Source organism: Scyliorhinus torazame, chromosome 3 (assembly GCF_047496885.1).
Source record: "Scyliorhinus torazame isolate Kashiwa2021f chromosome 3, sScyTor2.1, whole genome shotgun sequence".
Taxonomy (NCBI): Eukaryota; Metazoa; Chordata; class Chondrichthyes; order Carcharhiniformes; family Scyliorhinidae; genus Scyliorhinus; species Scyliorhinus torazame.
In genome coordinates, this window is record NC_092709.1 from 277,261,695 (window position 1) to 277,280,119 (window position 18,425).

The 18,425-nt window shown below is 56.2% G+C and overlaps 1 protein-coding gene across 9 annotated transcripts in view; it reads right to left on the reverse strand.

The window, feature by feature from the left end:
• Positions 1–18,425, reverse strand: part of arid3c (AT rich interactive domain 3C (BRIGHT-like)) — a 709,278-nt gene that overhangs the window by 192,683 nt on the left and 498,170 nt on the right. The window lies entirely within an intron of this gene.

Sequence of the window (18,425 nt, forward strand, 5' to 3'; positions counted from 1 at the left end):
TGCCTGATGTCTAACCATGCATGCTTCATTGTGTATCGCAGGACCAAACGTCCAGGCACCCATCCCCGCAGATGCAGACCGCCCGCAGGATGCCCCTCGGAGACCACGGGAGACGGAGAGACCCGAACCCTCCAGCATGCGACGCCCGCAGGATGCCCCTCGGAGACCACGGGAGACGGAGAGACCCGAACCCTCCAGCATGCGACGCCCGCAGGATGCCCCTCGGAGACCACGGGAGACGGAGAGACCTGGAGCAACAGGGAGACGACACCCCCGTCACGTGCGGGAGCGACCACCCAGCGATGAGGGGGGCAGCCACAGGCCCCCGTCACATCCGAGCCAGGACACCACTACCCAGGACACCACTATCCAGGACACCCCTACCCGGGACACCACTACCCAGGACACCCCTACCCGGGACAGCACTACCCGGGACAGCACTACCCAGGACACCCCTACCCGGGAAGACGAAATACCGGACAGTGACTCAGAGTGGATGGGTGGAGACGAACCCCCACCCCAAAGTGCCATGGACTCAGAGTGGGACGAAGAGCACGACACAACGCCACTGCTGTCACCAACACCCTCCACCATCGCAGAAACACTCACCACGGTTGGGCACTTTAGTGATGAGGCGTCTGGTACACTCACTGGTGCGCACAACACAGCCGTCCCGGTACAGCAGGTGGAGGTAGGAGCAGCAGAGGGACCGGGCGGTCGGAGGGCAGCCCAGGCCAAGCGAACATCTGCCGCCCAGATGGATCCCGGGTTCCTGCAGTTACCACACCCACACATAGATCCGATGCAACCACCGACACGGAGACGAGCGAATAGGGTGACGGGTGGCTTGCGGCGGCTGCGGTCGCAGGTGGAGGAGTCCACCCGCGTCCAGGAGCTGGGAGTGGTCCCGGTCATGCGTGCCACCCAGGCTGACACCGCACGGGTGGCGTCCGCGGTGGAGGCAATGGGTGCGACGGTGTCAGACATGGGGAACGGTTTGCGAGGCCTGGGGCCTTCCGTGCAGGCGGCGTCTGTGGCCCAGGAAATGGCTGCCCTCTCACAGGAGGCCATGAGCCAGTGCCAGCGCCAGATGGCAGAGGCGCTCAACGCCATAGCCCAGTCTCAGCAGGCCATGGCCCAGTCTCAGCAGGCCATAGCCCAGTCTCTGCAGGCCATGGCCCAGTCTCTGCAGGCCATGGCCCAGTCTCAGCAGGCCATCGCTGAGGGCATCGGCGCCAGTGGCCATGTGCGAGCTGGCGTCGCACTGTCGCAGACAGGGTTCGACAACCCCCTGGGCTCCATGGCTGCAAACCTGCAGACCCCTGTCGATACCAGCACGGGCCTCCAGGACTGGCAGCGCCAGATGTCGGGGGCGCGTCGGATGGCCAGTCCGTTCGCATCCCCCACCCATGTAGAGGCCTGGGGGCCATCGGGCACCCCGAGGGAGGAGGAGGTGGTGTGGTCCATCCCGGCTCCCTCTGTAGGGGAGGTCCCGGTACACCGCGACACCTCGGACTCCCCCCCTTCCGTCCCAGGTGCATCGGGTGGGCAACGGGCAGGACAGGCTGGCAGCTCGCCATCCCAGTCGCCCGGGCCGCAGCCTGGCCCATCTAGGCCAGGACGCCCCAGGAAACGGCCGCCAAAGGGATCCAGTGTCAGAGGGCAGGAATCACAGGAGTCCACCTCCAGTTCTGCTGTACCGTCTGGGGAACCACGTAGACGTAGTCAAAGGGCCCGTAAGGCCAAACAATTAGACACTGAGTAAGTTGGCACGGGTGCAGGGCACAGATGAGTTTTAGGCGCTAGGGCACGTGCATGAACTCCTTTGGTTATTAAAGTCAATGTTACACCTACCGAAGCTGCCTTTATGCTCTGTCCAAAGTGTGCGGGGGTGTCATGTACGTTGAGCGCAAGTGTGTGTGTGAGGGGTGGTCTTACCTCAGCCCCAGGTGAGTCTGCCCCCTTCCCCCTGGGCCGCCATCAACATCCCCCGGGCAGAGGACGGGACCGTGCGCTGCAGTATCACAGCCGCATGCAGGGATGGTCCGGGTGGATGGTGGTACTGTGGCCATGGGTCAGACATAGTCCAACGATGTAGAGCCAGGAGCTCATCGGAGGCGGGCTGTCATCATTCTCCATGGCCTGCGATAGACACGCGTCCACCCGCAACTGGGTGAGCCCGGCCCGTTGTGCCGCCGGTGGATCGGCAATTGGGAGTGGGGGGGTGGTGTGCATGCGGGTGGGGTGTGTGGGGTTGGGGAGGGGGGTGATGGTGCTGGGTGGATGGATGGGTGGGGGGTGTGGGTGGTCGGCTGTTGTCATGGTGTGCGGTCTGTGGCCATACTACCCGATTCCCACGCCCATCTAGTCAGTGAAGCGGGCGTCTATCAGTCTGTCCCGTGCCCGCTGGGCCAGCCGGTAACGGTGGACAGCCACCCGTCTGTGTCTACCCCGTCTGCCCTGACCATTGCCCCCATCCCCCTCATCTGGGGAGGACTGGGCCTCTTCCTGCTGCTCCTCCACTCCGCCCTCCTCTGCCTGCGGCACATCGCCCCTCTGCTGGGCTATGTTGTGCAGGACGCAGCACACCACAATGATGCGGCCGACCCTATCTGACCGATACTGGAGGGCGCCCCCAGAGAGGTCCAGGCACCTGAAACGCATCTTCAGCACGCCAAAGCACCTCTCGATCACTCCCCTTGTCGCTACATGGGCATCATTGTAGCGGTTCTCCGCCTCATTGCGTGGCCTCCGTATAGGCGTCATCAGCCACGATCGCAATGGGTAGCCCCTGTCGCCCAGCAACCAGCCCCTCAGCCGGGGATGGCGTCCCTCGTACATGCCGGGGATGGATGACCGCGACAACACGAATGAGTCGTGTACACTGCCTGGGTAACGGGCGCAGACGTGCAGGATCATCATGCGGTGGTCGCAGACCACCTGTACGTTCATCGAATAGGTCCCCTTCCTATTAGTGAACACGGCCCTGTTATCTGCAGGTGGCCGCACGGCGACGTGCATCCCATCGATCGCGCCCTGGACCATGGGGAACCCGGCAATGGCAGAGAAGCCCACGGCCCGGGCATCTTGGCTGGCCCGGTCCACGGGGAAGCGGATGTAGCGGTGCGCCATGGCATAAAGGGCATCTGTCACTGCCCGGATGCACCGATGCACCGATGTCTGCGATATGCCGGACAGGTCCCCACTCGGTGCCTGGAATGACCCCGTTGCATAAAAGTTCAGGGCCACCGTAACCTTGACGGACACGGGGAGAGGGTGTCCCCCGCCAGTGCCACGCGGTGACAGGTGTGCCAGCAGGTGGCAGATGTGTGCCACGGTTTCCCGGCTCATCCGGAGTCTCCTCCTGCATTCCCGGTCCGTGAGGTCCTGGTATGACTGCCGGGGCCGGTACACACGGGGCGCCCTCGGGTGCCTCCGTTGCCGTGGGGCCGCGACGTCCTCCTCCCCCTCCTCGTCCTGTCGGTCAGGTGTCCCTCCAGCCTGGGCGGCTGCCGCCTGCCCCTCTGCGGCAGCCTGCGCCGCCTCTCTGGCACGCTCCTCCTCCTCCTCCTCCTCCTCCTCCTCCTCATCCAGGGCAACATAGACATGAGCGGCTGCCACCACGGCGGCCAACATCGCTGGATGATCTGAAAACATGACGACCTGGTGGGGGGGAGGGGAACGACGACATGTCATCATTGCCCATATCCCCTCCTCCCCCCAGCCAGGTGGCATGGACCGCATGGGTCCAACTGTTGGAGGCTGGCACCTGGCCAGGTGGACCAACTCATTTGCCCTCCCATCACCCACCCCGGCACGGACCCCCCCCCGCCCCAACCTCCACCCCAGCACGGACCCCCCCCCAACCTCCACCCCGGCACGGACCCCCTCCCCAACCCCCAACCTCCACCCCAGCACGGACCCCCCCCCCCCAACCTCCACCCCGGCACGGACCCCCTCCACAACCCCCAACCTCCACCCCGGCACGGACCCCCCCCCCCAACCACCACCCCGGCACGGACCCCCTCCACAACCCCCAACCTCCACCCCGGCACGGACCCCCTCCACAACCCCCAACCTCCACCCCGGCACGGACCCCCTCCACAACCCCCAACCTCCACCCCGGCACGGACCCCCTCCCCAACCCCCAACCTCCACCCCAGCACGGACCCCCCCCCCCCAACCTCCACCCCGGCACGGACCCCCTCCACAACCCCCAACCTCCACCCCGGCACGGACCCCCCCCCCCAACCTCCACCCCGGCACGGACCCCCTCCACAACCCCCAACCTCCACCCCGGCACGGACCCCCTCCACAACCCCCAACCTCCACCCCGGCACGGACCCCCTCCACAACCCCCAACCTCCACCCCGGCACGGACCCCCTCCCCAACCCCCAACCTCCACCCCAGCACGGACCCCCCCCCCCCAACCTCCACCCCGGCACGGACCCCCTCCACAACCCCCAACCTCCACCCCGGCACGGACCCCCTCCACAACCTCCACCCCGGCACGGACCCCCTCCCGGCACTCCCCCGGAGCCCAGCCTACTCTAACCACCCCCCCCCCCCCCCCGCCGCACACACACACAAGCCGAGACACACCTCTTCTCAGGCAATCAGTCTGCGGCCACGCCATTTCCTGCCCAGAGCCAACCCCCCAGGCCGTCACTCACCTCCTCGCTGGTCGGCGTGAGCCTGGAGCACCGGGTCACGCCGATGAAAAGGAGGTTTGATTGACGTCGACGTGAACGGTCATCACGTCGACGGGACTTCGGCCCATCCGGAAGGGAGAATATCGGCAGGCCGAAAATCGGCTGCCTTGCGCAGGCCCGTGACATTCTCCGCGGCAGCGGCGCCATTAACGCCCCGCCGACTTTTCTCCCTTCGGAGACTTCGGCGGGGGCGGGGGCGGGATTCACGGCGGCCAACGGCCATTCTCCGACCCGGCGGGGGGTCGGAGAATGACGCCCACTATTTGAGCAAGACACCAAGGATGCTAATGCTCACTGAAAATTTCTAATATTCACCAAAAGCCTAGCATTTAGCCCAGAAGTGATGGATGAGCAGAAATTTATTCTAAGGCTGTGCCCCCGGGTCCTAGTCTCCCCTGCTAATGGAAACAACTTCCCTACATCCACCCTATCTAAGCCATTCATTAATTTGTAAGTTTCTATTAGATCTCCCCTCAACCTCCTAAACTCCAATGAATATAATCCCAGGATCCTCAGACGTTCATCGTATGTTAGGCCTACCATTCCTGGGATCATCCGTGTGAATCTCCGCTGGACCCGCTCCAGTGCCAGTATGTGCTTCCTGAGGTGTGGGGCCCAAAATTGCTCACAGTATTCTAAATGGGGCCTAACTAATGCTTTATAAAGCTTCAGAAGTACATCCCTGCCTTTATATTCCAAGCCTCTTGAGATGAATGACAACATTGCATTTGCTTTCTTAATTACGGACTCAACCTGCAAGTTTACCTTTAGAGAATCCTGGACTAGGACTCCCAAGTCCCTTTGCACTTCAGCATTATGAATTTTGTCACCGTTTAGAAAATAGTCCATGCCTCTATTCTTTTTTCCAAAGTGCAAGACCTCGCACTTGCCCACGTTGAATTTCATCAGCCATTTCTTGGACCACTCTCCTAAACTGTCTAAATCTTTCTGCTGCCTCCCCACCTCCTCCATACTACCTGCCTCTCCACCTATCTTTGTATCATCGGCAAACTTAGCCAGAATGCCCTCAGTCCCGTCATCTAGATCGTTAATATATAAAGAGAACAGCTGTAGCCCCAACACTGAACCCTGCGGGACACCACTCGTCACCAGTTGCCATTCCGAAAAAGAACCTTTTAGCCCAACTCTCTGCCTTCTGCCTGGCAGCCAATCGTCAATCCATGTTAGTACCTTGCCTCGAATACCATGGGCCCTTATTTTACTCAGCAGTCTCCCGTGAGGCACCTTATCAAAGGCCTTTTGGAAGTCAAGATAGATAACATCCATTGGCTCTCCTTGATCTAACCTATTTGTTATCTCTTCAAAGAACTGTAACAGGTTTGTCAGGCACGACCTCCCCTTACTAAATCCATGCTGACTTGTCCTAATCCGACCCTGCACTTCCAAGAATTTAGAAATCTCATCCTTAACAATGGATTCTAGAATCTTGCCAACAACCGAGGTTAGGCTAATTGGCCTATAATTTTCCATCTTTTTCCTTGTTCTCTTCTTGAACAGGGGGGTTACAACAGCGATTTTCCAATCCTCTGGTACTTTCCCTGACTCCAGTGACTTTTGAAAGATCATACCCAACGCCTCCACTATTTCTTCAGCTATCTCCTTTAGAACTCTAGGATGTAGCCCATCTGGGCCCGGAGATTTATCAATTTTTAGACCTCTTAGTTTCTCTAGCACTTTCTCCTTTGTGATGGCTACCATATTCAACTCTGTCCCCTGACTCTCCGGAATTGTTGGGATATTACTCATGTCTTCTACTGTGAAGACTGACGCAAAGTACTTATTCAGTTCCTCAGCTATTTCCTTGTCTCCCATCACAAAATTACCAGCGTCATTTTGGAGAGGCCCAATGTCAACTTTTGCCTCCCGTTTGTTTTTAATGTATTTGAAGAAACTTTTACTATCATTCCTAATGTTACTGGCTAGCCTACCTTCATATTTGATCCTCTCTTTCCTTTTTTCTCTCTTTGTTATCCTCTGTTTGTTTTTGTAGCCTTCCCAATCTTCTGACTTCCCACTACTCTCTGCCACATTATAGGCTTTCTCTTTTGCTTTGATGCATTCCCTAACTTCCTTTGTCAGCCATGGCTGCCTAATCCCCCCTCTGATAACCTTTCTTTTCTTTGGGATGAACCTCTGTACTGTGTCCTCAATTACTCCCAGAAACTCCTGCCATTGCTGTTCTACTGTCTTTCCCACTAGGCTCTGCTCCCAGTCGATTTTCGTCAGTTCCTCCCTCATGCCCCTGTAGTTACCTTTATTTAACTGTAACACCTTTACATCTGATTCTACCTTCTTTCTTTCAAGTTGGAGATTGAATTCGACCATATTATGATCACTGCCTCCTAAGTGCTCCCTTACTTTAAGTTCTTTAATCAAGTCTGGCTCATTACATAACACTAAGTCCAGAATGGCCTGTTCCCTCGTGGGCTCCATCACAAGCTGTTCCAAAAAGCCCTCCTGTAAACATTCAATGAATTCCCTTTCCTTGGGTCCACTGGCAGTATTATTTACCCAGTCCACCTGCATATTAAAGTCCCCCATGATCACTGTGACCTTGCCTTTCTGACATGCACTTTCTATTTTGTGCCCCTGGTCCTGACCACTGTTAGGAGGCCTGTACATAACTCCCATTATGGTTTTTTTGCCTTTGTGGTTCCTCAACTCTACCCACACAGACTCCACATCATCCGACCCTATGTCGTTTAGTGCTATTGATTTAATTCCATTCCTAATTAACAAGGCAACCCCGCCCCCTCTGCCCACCTCTCTGTCTTTTCGATAGGTTGTGAATCCCTGGATGTTTAAATGCCAGTCCTGAACCCCCTGCAACCATGTCTCTGTGATGCCTACCACATCATACCTGCCAGTCACAATCTGGGCCACAAGCTCATCTACCTTGTTCCGTACACTGCGCGCATTTAAATATAGCACCCTTAATTCTCTGTTGACCGTCCCTTTTTGTTTTCTTAGTGTGGTGGACATTGGTTTACTGAGCCTTTCCATACACTGTGTCATATTTTGTGGGATGGGGACAATCGTAACCACTCTTGAGTTTTGTCTGTTCGTGTTTTTTTTTATTGCTAAGCAGCTACGCTCCCCGCTGATTACTTCACCTCTTGGTTCCCTGACTTTCCCTTCCCCTGTGCCTGACCGTGTGCCTGAGCCAATGGCTCCATCTCTCTCTCTCTGGCAACAGTCCAAGTCAATGGGCTGGATTCTCCATTTGGGAGACTAAGTACTGACGCTGGGACTGAATGGTGGGTGTTTCATGGTCCCGATGGGGGTGCGACTGCCGGAGACATTCAGGACACGCTAATGGGCCAGCACTTGCACCACATGGAGCCACTGCAATTCCAACGCACACCGGCGTGTGATTTGCTGGGATCGGGAACGGGACTGAAGAGCCTGACAAGCCACAGCTGAAGATAAGCACTCCACTCCGCTCCCCACACTGTCATTCCAACCAAGAAGATGGCACCATGGAGAGCAGTCCCGAGGTTTTTCAGGCGCAGAGCTGGCCGTGGAGGAGAAATGGGACACCCTGTTCCCTGGGGTGGGAAGGAGGCTACCACCCGCCAACGTCAACCGGGTCTGGCCAGAGGTAGCAGAGGCTGTGAGCGCGTGGGTACAAGCGCGACGACCGGACAGCAGTGCAGAAAGAAGTTGCACGACCTCCTCAGGGTGTCCCTGGCACCACCCCTGTCCCACTCTCCATTATGCCCCACCACCCACAGAGGGTGATCGAACCCCATCTGCCGGCAGTCAACATGTGCCCCACCCTGCCTCACATGCCAACACCCATAACACCCGCCATAGCTGGGTGCTCTACTCAAACTGGCCAGCAGCTGCGGACCCTCTGTGGTGCCCGCGTCTAAGTCTCTCACACTGTGCATTATCTATCCCCCCAGGAGAAGGCAGCCGACAACCAGCAGGAGGTGAAGACCATTGGAGGTCTGCCAGACCTAAGGCCCCGCACCATCACAGAGCAGAGGGTGATGGACCTGGTCGGCAGGGTGGCAGTACGGGCAGTCACAGAGGCGGAGGTCGGCATGGGACAATGAAGTGAACCATCAATGCATTGCGATGTCGCTATGGAGTTTGAGTCACCTCTTCCCCCCACACCATGCCTACCCATGATCTCACCATGCGTCTTGACTTGTGTCTTGCAGCGTCACGTCCCAACAAGGTAAAACTGGTTGGTATCCCTCATCCTTCACCTTATTCCGTGACTCACCTGACAACGAGGCGGTACCATCCAGGGTCCCTTGCCCCTGCTGCAACGCTGCAACCCCCCCGTAGCACATGGCTGGGAAGAATATCCGACTTCTCGGTACTGCTGTCTACAACACCTTCCACCATTCCCGAGACACTCACCTCAATTGGACATTTTAGTGAAGAGGTTCCTGTGGCATTATCTGGTGCGCACCGCACACATGCAGAGGTATATCAGCTGGAGGTAGGAAACCCCGTAGGGGGCAGACGGTCGGAAGGCGGTCCGATCCCAGCAACCAGCTGCCATCCAGACAGGACTAGCGCTTCTGTGTTGGAGATGCAGGCGCAGGGCCAGGGACTATATGACGAGGTATGAGTGCCACGGCCTTGGGTCAGGATGTTCAATGCCTGGCTGATGCACAGGACAGGGTAGCCATATCACAAGCAGCCATGTACCAGAGCCACATCGACATTGCTGCGCGCTCCAAAGCTTGGCCCAGTCACAGCCTGTGTCGCTCACAGAAGGAACTGGCAAAATTCTAGAGGGACGTGGCATAATCCCTGACCTCCATTGCCACGAGCATTGAAAGCCTGGTCAAGACGAGAGCATGCCTGCATGGCAGGCAGCGGCAGGTGATGGTGGAGCCCGCACCCCCATCCCAAGCAGTACTCTGGGGGCCATCGGGCCCCCGAGGGAGGAGGGGGTGATGGGGCCTGTGCTGGTGACGCCAGCAGGGGAGGTGCTGGAACACCGCAGCAGCTCTGGATCCCCCTCCCCACCTATCCCTGGTGCATCCGATGGGCAGCGGGCAGAACAGGGTGGCACCATGCCACCTTTGACATCCAGAAAACTACCGGGCCCATTCAGGCCCAGTCATTCCAGAGGACAGCCGCCAAAGGGGACCCAGGTAACAGGGCGGAAAATGCAGCCGGCCGCTTCCACTTCTGATGCACTGCCTGGGGACCTACCTAGATGGAGCATTGGGACACTTAAGGGGCGAAATTCTCCTGAAACGGCGTGATGTCCGCCGACTGGCGCCCAAAACGGCGCAAATCAGACGGGCATCGCGCCGCCCCAAAGGTGCAGAATGCTCCGCATGTTTGGGGGCCGAGCCCCAACATTGAGGCGCTATGCCGACCCCGGCGGAATTTCCGCCCCGCCAGCTGGCGAAAACGGCCTTTGTTGCCCCGCCAGCTGGCGCGGAAATGACATCTCCGGGCGGCGCATGTGCGGGAGCGTCAGCGGCCGCTGACAGTTTCCCACGCATGCGCAGTGGAGGGAGTCTCTTCCGCCTCCGCCATGGTGGAGACCGTGGCGGAGGCGGAAGGGAAAGAGTGCCCCCATGGCACAGGCCCGCCCGTGGATCGGTGGGCCCCGATCGCGGGCCAGGCCACCGTGGGGGCACCCCCCGGGGCCAGATCACCCCGCGCACCCCCCCCCCCCCCCAGGACCCCGGAGCCCGCCCACGCCGCCTTGTCCCGCCGTTCAAAAGGTGGTTTAATCCACACCGGCGGGACAGGCAATTTATCGGCGGGACTTCGGCCCATCCGGGCTGGAGAATCCAGCGCGGGGGCCCGCCAACCGGCGCGGCCCGATTCCCGCCCCCGCCAAATATCCGGTACCGGTGACTTCGGCAACCGGCAGGGGCGGGATTCACGGCAGCCCCCGCCGATTCTCCAACCCGGCGGGGGGTCGGAGAATGACACCCAAGATTAGAAAGGCAGACACCAGTTAAGAACATAGAATATACAGTGCAGAAGGAGGCTATTCAGCCCATCGAGTCTGCACCGACCCACTTAAGCCCTCACTTCCCCCCTATCCCCGTAACCGAATAACCCCTCCTAACCATTTTGGTCACTAAGGGCAATTCAGCATGGCCAATCCACCTAACCTGCACGTCTTTGGACTGTGGGAGGAAACCGGAGCACCCGGAGGAAACCCACGCAGACATGGGGAGAAGGTGCAGACTCCGCACAGACAGTGACCCAGCGGGGAATCGAACTTGGGACCCTGACACTGTGAAGCCACAGTGCTAACTACTTGTGCTACCATGCTGCGCATCAAATCATTACCCAGGGTCTCTGGATTACTAGTCCAGTGACAATACCACTATGTCACCGCCACCACCTCCCCACTGTTTTAAATTGTCATGGGTGTATGACTTCTCGGCCTTCTGGCTAAGAGGAGCGTGAGGTCAGGTGTAATGCCTGGATCGGTATGTCTCTCTTGTGGGGACCATGAATTGGATTCAATTTGAATTGGTTTTTGGAACAGGCAAGGAGCTGGATCAGGGGTTTGCCCCTGTCCACACTCTGAGCCCTGGCTTTGTAATTCTGACAAAGGAATTTAAAAAAAGAAATTGGCACAGATGCAGCACATAGGATAGGGTTAGGGACTAAGGCACAGTTATTGTTCATAAACACTGTCACAAATTAAACACCTGTTCACCGACGTTCTGAACTGCCTTAGTCCTCTATCCGAAGGGTGTGAGGGATGGATTGGATGCAGAAGTTGCGCTGCTGGGGGGGGGTGCATGTGGGAGGCCGGTGATGTGGGGATGCTATGTGGTAGGGCCTACTACCCGGTGAGTGACCAATCACAGCTCACCACCTACATATCTCCGCCCCTGCCCCCCCCCCCCCCCTCCCCCCAGACCCCAACCCCACCCCGATCTCCCCTGAAGGTTTAATAATAATAATAATTAAGGTTTGTGGGCCATGCGATGGAATGGCCAACACACATGTCGGGATCACCCGGGTGGATTGTGGGATATGACACCAGGGCGGGAGTCAAACAATGCGGAGCACCAAAGCTCATCGCACTGCGTGTCATCATCATCCTCCGCCCCATGGACCAGACCCGCTGATACTGCCGACCATGGCCAACACCCTGGCAGCTGGTAGGAAGCTTGGAGGTGGGTGGAGGTGTTGAAGTGGGAGGGATGGAGTGCAAGAAGGGAGTTCGGGGGTTGGGGGGGGGGTTATGTGGGGGTGAGGTTATCCATTTTGGTAGGAATAACAGCAAAAGGGATTATTATTTAAATGATAAAATATTAAAACATGCTACTGTGCAGAGAAACCTGGGTGTGCTAGTGCATGAGTCGCAAAACGTTGGTTTTCAGGTGTAACAGGTGATTAAGAAGGCAAATGGAATTTTGTCCTTCATTGCTAGAGGGATGGAGTTTAGGACTAGGGAGGTTATGCTGCAATTGGATAAGGTGTTAGTGAGGCCACACCTGGAGTATTGTGTTCAGTTGTGGTCTCCTTACTTGAGAAAGGACGTACTGGCACTGGAGGGAGTGCAGAGGAGATTCACTAGGTTAATCCCAGAGCTGAAGGGGTTGGATTACGAGGAGAGGTTGAGTAGACTGGGACTGTACTCGTTGGAATTTAGAAGGATGAGGGGGGATCTTATAGAAACATATAAGATTATGAAGGGAATAGATAGGATAGATGCGGGCAGGTTGTTTCCACTGGCGGGTGAAAGCAGAACTAGGGGGAAACTAGCGTCAAAATAAGGGGAAGTAGATTTATGACTGAGTTTAGGAGGAACTTCTTCACCCAAAGGGTTGTGAATCTATGGAATTCCTTGCCCAGTGAAGCAGTAGAGGCTCCTTCATTAAATGTTTTTAAGATAAAGATAGATAGTTTTTTGAAGAATAAAGGGATTAAGGGTTATGGTGTTCGGGCCGGAAAGTGGAGCTGAGTCCACAAAAGATCAGCCATGATCTCATTGAATGGTGGAGCAGGCTCGAGGGGCCAGATGGCCTACTCCTGCTCCTAGTTCTTATGTTCTTATGAGACGGGAAGGTTGAACTGCTGGTGGCCAGGCCCCTAGTCGGCAAACCTGGAGGCGATTAGGTTGTCCCATGCGCTGCGACCCTAGCACAAACATCGTGCGGCCACTTGTGCCTGCCCGGTCCCCGTATCCTGCCCATCCCGGCCATCCTCCTCGTTGGAACAGGATGTCGCCCCTCTGCTGCACGATGCTGTGGAGGACGTTGCAGACTACCACGATGTAGTAAACCCTCCTGGGTCTATACTGGAGGGCCCCACCAGAGCGGTCCAGGCACCTGATCTGCATCTTGAGGACACAGATGCACCACTCGATAATGCCCAGGGTCGCGTTGTAGCGGGTCTCCACATCAGTCTGGGGCTCCAGATAGGCATCATCGTCCAAGACATCCAAGAGCCAACCCCTCACCCAAGGGTGCACCTCAAAAGTGTCGGGCACTGATGAGCTGCCAGGACGAAAGCGCGCTCACGCTGCCTGGGTACTGGGCACACACGTGCATGAGGTGCAGGTGGTCATCACACGCCAACTGCACATTCATCAAGTGGAAGCCCTTCCTACTAATGAAGGGCACCCCCTCATGTGCCAGTGCTCGTATGGGACTGTGTCCCATCTATCACCCCCTGGACTTGGGACATGCCTGTGATGGCGGTGAATCCCGCTGCCCGGACAACCTTGTGGGCTCAGTCCAGACTGAAGTTGATGTATTGTGCCACCCGGGCATATAGTGGGTGCACCTGTGAACGGACGTCTGCAAGATCCCAGACAGGTCCCTACTCCATTGCCTGCAGGGGGTAAAGGGTAAAGGGCAGAGATATTAGCCTCGTCAGTACTCCTGTGCCCATCCAGGTCCAATGGGCTACAGGGCGGCCCTGGCCTGCACTGCAGCCCCTGCACACGGATGATCCCAATCCCACCCTCACAGCCAGCCGTCTCACACCAAACCATCGGCCAGTATCTGTCATAGTGGGGGGCCTCTAACCCTGCCACTCGCGCCGTCCTGTGGGGTCTACTGAGGGTGTCCTCCTTGGGTGGGCCATGTGCCACCAGGGTGGTGGTGTGGGCGTTACACCATGTGTCACCGACTGGCACTATGGTTGGTGGCATGCATACAGCAGGGCCAACTGATGGAGATGGGGGAGGAGGGTGGCCACCGGTTGGAACCGTAGCTGTGGTGTGCCATTGGCATCCTGTGCGACGCATGGGTGGTGCCTACCTGTACAGGGGCAGGATGGATGGGAGCAGGAGAGTAATGGGCAGGCTTGTCTTGGTGACTGCTGGTTGTCCTGCAGAGTGGGTTACCTAATAGTGCCACTGTTGGGGCATCCGGCCAGGGAGACCAGTGTGCCAGAGTGGGTGGCAAAGGACCGGTGTTTGGGGTGCACTCTGCCCTTCTCCTGCGACCCCTGCAGCGGGCTAGTGCCTTGGATGGGCGAACTGAGGAGTGCCAGCACCGTGAGGACCACTGGCTGCGTTTGACCACGCCCTTCCCGTTGTTGGGGTGGCTGGAATATGAGAGTTCCTGGGGGGTGGCCTGGAAGGGGGGCTGCTGGGGCGGTTCCAGTGGCGCTCTGCATGTGCAGTGGGTAGTCAGTGGAGCGCGCTGCTGGATGGCTGTCTTACGGGCCATGGCCAGCAGCACAAATGTCAACCCATTGTTGCGCCTTTGGAAACTTTTCTTACCTTCTCTCTCCGTTACCCGCTTTTAAAATACACAAGTGAACGACGCCGTCGTCATTTCTGCCTGGTGGAGTTGGAGTATCGCATGAGGTCAGGGACTACTGGGTCTGGCCCGTTAATGATATGTTAACGAATGCTACTGTACTGTACGGGATCATCCGCTTCTCCGGCAGCGCACTCACGCCGCGGATTTCCCAACGGTTTGGGGGTGCCCACAGTGGGAAACCTCATTAGTCGGCTACCGGGGGGGGGGAGGATCCTGCTGCCAGCGAGGGCGCGCCACACCAGAAAACGGGTGCAGTGGGATGTAGAATCCCCCTCTTCTCCTACATTACTACCCTCTGTAAATTGTGGTCATCCAAAATTCTGTTGCCCATGTTTTAACTTGCACCAGGTTTTTAAAAATTCTTCATGGGATGTGGGTGTCGCCAGCTGGGCCAGCATTTATTGCCCATCCCTAATTGCCTTTGAGGAGGCAGTTAATAGTCAACCACATTGCTGTGGGTCTGGAGTCACATTTAGGCCAGAGCAGGTAAGGACAACAGATTTCCTTCCCAAAAGGACATTAGTGGACCAGATAGGTTTTTACGACAATCGACAATGGTTTTATGGTCATCGTTAGGCTTTTAATTCCAGATATTTATTGAAATCAATTTTCACGATCTGCAGTGGTGGGATTCGAACCCAGGTCCCCAGAGCTTACCCTGGGTCTCTAGTTTACTAGTCCAGTGACAATACCTCCAGGTACATTCACGTATTACTCCTGGGCTCACTAACCTTTGGTCTCGATCATGCAACACCTTGTTTTCGAATGGCTGCATTGCCTCACTCGTCCCTATTTCTGGAATACCTTCCAGCTCCACAACCCTCTGAGATACCTGCACTCATCTAACCTTTTGAGTACTTCCAATTTTAAATGCTCCACCATTGGCGGCTGTGCCTTCAGCTGTCTTTAAGCCCTGATCTCTGGAATTACTTCTCTATCTCCCTTTCTTGTTTCTCTACACTCTTTAAACTTTACCAACAAATACCTCCTTAGGTGGCTCAGTCGTATGTTTTATGTTATTATACAACAACATACATTTCCTCTTGTAATAACTTGCTTTCGATAAATAAAAGCTATTGTTGTTTTACACGAAAAGACAAGGAAAAGGAATGGAGGGTGGGCGATGTCAATGATGGACACAAAATACATTCATGCGACAATGAGACATTTCAGTTTTCTTTTAAAAAAGAGACTATTTGAAAAGCAATGAGGTATGTCAGAAGTATTGATGATATGACTTTGAGTTTTGATTTGAATACCCTGATGATTTGAGCGCAGGTCTTAGACTGCTTCGAGGCCTTAAGGAAGAAACATTAAACTGGAAAATGGTGCAGTAAAGTGAATTCATTCCACAAAAAAATGATTGGGAACATCTTCTCCCAAGTAGCTGCTAGTTTATGGACAGTAAATAGAGAGGGATAAGACATACTTAACTGAAATGGAAGGCATTGAAGCAGTTTTACTTGTTTGTATTTTAGAGACTGCAATTTAAAGTAGAAAGTCATTTTACAAATAGTTGAAATGCTAACGTTACTCTCCTGAGAGCTCCACTGCTTAAGATGAAGACCCTCTGAGATATGGGGCTGGCTGGATTCCCTGGCCCCCACAGCCGCATGTTTCTCGACCATGTGCCGTTTGCTGGCGGTTGGATTCTATCTTCCCGCCGCTTGTGAATGGAATTTCACATTGGAATCACCCAACGCCGCCGGGAAACCCACGGGCAGCGGTGCACTGTTGGCGGGAAAAGTGAATCGCAACGATAGGAGAATTCTGACCATGCTGATCAGAAAGATCTTGGGCGGGATTCTCCCCCACCCGGCGGGGCGGGTGGTTCCCGGCGTGATGGAGTGGCGGGAACCACTCTGGCGTCGGGCCGCCCCAAAGGTGCGGGGGGTTAGGCCCGCGCCGGAGCGGTTTCCGCTCCACCGGCTGGGGGGAAAGGCCTTTGGCGCCACACCAGCTGGAAGGCCTTCGGCGCCACGCCAGCTGAAAGGCCTTCGTCGGGCGACGCGGGTCCGCGCATGACTTCATCCCCGCACATGCGCAGGGAGGGGGGGTCTTCCGCCTCTGCCATAGTGAAGAAATGGCGAAGGCGGAAGAAAAAGAGTGCCCCCACGGCACAGGCCCGCCCGTGGATCAGTGGGCCCCGATCGCTGGCCAGGCCACCATGGGGGCACCCCCCGGGGCCAGATCGGCCTGCGCCCCACCCCCCCCAGGACCCCGGAGCCCACCCGCGCCTCCTTGTCCCACCGTTCAAAAGGTGGTTTAATCCACGCTGGCGGGACAGGCATTCCAGCAGCGGGGCTTCGGCCCATCGCGGACCGGTGAATCAGCGGGGGTGGGCCCGCCGACCGGCGCGGCGCGATTCCCGCCCCCACCGAATCTCTGGTGGCGGAGACTTCAGGACACGGCAGGGGCGGGATTCACGCCAGCCCCGGCAATTCTCCGACCCGGCAGGGAGTCGGAGAATCCCACCCCTTAAGTTGAATTTTAAGACCATGTGCATTAGTTAACTCCCAAGCTATGAGAGGCCAGTGGACTTTGAAAGTTGGTATAGTTCAGTTTTGAGGTGTAGCTCATCAGGAGATAGTGATAGTACAGGAAACCCTTGTATTGCGATGTGGAGTCCATCTTGTGCACCATCCCTGATCAGTGTATTTTAACTGAGGTACAATTGTTTCAAAAGAGAATCGCTGTACTTCTACAGAATGAAAGTTAAAGGGGTTTCTGGATTCTGCTGTCGATAACATGGCTACTGAAAATGCAATACTTGGCAGCTTGAGACAGAGGGATAGTTTGAAAATGTGAAGTGGGTGACCATTTGCAGAACTCACTGGTGCAGGATATCACTGAGTCACAGGGGCTATACATCAGAAAAATTGGTTGTACAGACTGTATGGGCGGGACTCTACGACCCCCCCCACCAGGTCGGAGAATTCCCGGGGGACGGCGCGAATCCCGCCCTGCTGTTCCGACGCCGGCTGCCGTATTGTAGCCATGTAAAATGGCTGCGGTCCGATTAATCTGGCCAAAACCCAGTTTAAAATGGCTAACCCGAAAGACTGCTGGGGAAAGCAGTCAAGAAGACACAAGCAGGCAGCTGCAGACAGTTTTGCATATTCGGCTCTGGGAAGTTAGCCCAGATCGATACTCAGGGCTATCAGCAGCCCATCAACCCAGGTATTCACAGTTGCATTCAGGACTGTTTACAGCCCATCTACTCAGACATCCACAGCTAAATCGGCTATCCCCGGGAACAATTGCAACATATTAGCAATTGAATGCCGGGCCAGACCTGTCGGCGCCTGCAGTGGCCGAAACAAAGACAGGTGAGCGACCACCCCCCGATTGAGGAATCGCCTCACCATTGGACACATCGACCCCAGAGATTGGGGACAGAATACAATCACTTGGGACTCAGGGTCAAGGGCCGCCCCGGGAGGCGGGAAGCCCCTGGGCCCTATAAAGGTGAGGGGCCAAGTTCAGATCTCTCTCTCTCATCTACGCCTGCTCGAGACCTTCGCAAGACCAGCCACCGGCAATAGTAATTTTGAACCCAGCGATCGCTATCCAGTAGAGACACCTAGCCACCGACCTGTAGCAGCCTTTTGAATCCCGCGGGCCAGATCTGATTGGACAAGCCATTCGTTTCCCTGACCTGGTGGGCTCTTCCTAAGTTAAGTATTGGCCAGTAGTGAGAGGTTTATTATATAAATAGTAGTATTAGGGTATTAATATTGCTTGTTTCATATAATAAATGACCGTTGTTTTAATCCTTACTAAGTGGTGTGCTGTATTATTAATCATAACCCGAACTTGAACCACGTGGCGGTATCATAAAGATACCTGGCGACTCATGAGCAAAGGTGACGTAAACAGAGCAAATAGACTAAGGTTAAAAAGAGCAACAGTATTCTCCGGCGCCGGTTTTCGGGCAGCGGCGGGGTTTACGCTGCGCCA